The sequence below is a fragment of the Salvelinus sp. IW2-2015 genome, unplaced genomic scaffold (assembly GCF_002910315.2).
Source record: "Salvelinus sp. IW2-2015 unplaced genomic scaffold, ASM291031v2 Un_scaffold1940, whole genome shotgun sequence".
NCBI classification, from domain to species: Eukaryota; Metazoa; Chordata; class Actinopteri; order Salmoniformes; family Salmonidae; genus Salvelinus; species Salvelinus sp. IW2-2015.
In genome coordinates this window covers 83,627-84,476 of record NW_019943297.1, presented here as the reverse complement: position 1 = coordinate 84,476, position 850 = coordinate 83,627, and the positions used below count along the sequence as shown (strand labels likewise).

General features: G+C 44.4%; 1 long non-coding RNA gene across 1 annotated transcript in view; it reads right to left on the bottom strand.

Annotated features, from left to right (window-relative positions):
* LOC139024843 (uncharacterized) overlaps window positions 1–850 on the bottom strand; it is a 4,993-nt gene continuing 4,143 nt past the window's right edge. The window contains exon 3 of the long non-coding RNA XR_011476209.1: window positions 1–71. This is a non-coding gene — a long non-coding RNA (uncharacterized lncRNA). The remainder of the gene's footprint in view (window positions 72–850) is intronic.

Sequence of the window (850 nt, the reverse complement as noted above, 5' to 3'; positions counted from 1 at the left end):
TGCAGGATCGCCTCTGATTTGACCACCTCGCTACTTAATGCAGGATCGCCTCTGATTCGACCACCTCGCTACTTAATGCAGGATCGCCTCTGATTTAGTCTGTACAAAATGGTACTCATCTTCCCTGTATAAGGTCCTGCTTTTGACCAGGGCCCGTAGGGCGATCTGGTGTAAAGTAGTGCACTATATGGATGGACGTATAGATTGGGTGCCATTTGGGACGGAGGCATCGACTACTTGATTTGTTCAGTTTAGTCATTTCTCTACTTTTTCTCTGGGAAATGTTTCTAGTCCATCTGGGACATAGGTCCTTCCCTACTTCCTGTCCAATCCTGTCCCTACTTCCTGTCCAATCCTGTCCCTACTTCCTGTCCAATCCTGTCCCTACTTTCTGTCCAATCCTGTCCCTACTTTCTGTCCAATCCTGTCCCTACTTTCTGTCCAATCCTGTCCCTACTTTTTGTCCAATCCTGTCCCTACTTTGTCTAATCCTATCCCTACTTCCTGTCCAATCCTGTCCCTGCTTCCTGTCCAATCCTGTCCCTACTTCCTATCCCTACTTCCTGTCCAATCCTGTCCCTAGCGATACAAATGCAGACTTTATTATTATTGTTGTTTTTCTCTCAAACCATATTATACCCCTCCTTACCTTCCGAGGCAAATGTTCTTAACCTCGTCCCTCCCATGGTATTAAACATTGGAGAAATGAAACTGAAAACAATGTGGGTTTTTGATGGCCATCTTCTTGCGGAGTCTCTTCAAATGTACAAATCATCACAATGTGGCAGACAACTTTGTTTGCTGACGACATATCTAGATAAATATTGTTAATTGTTTGCTAATACAAACG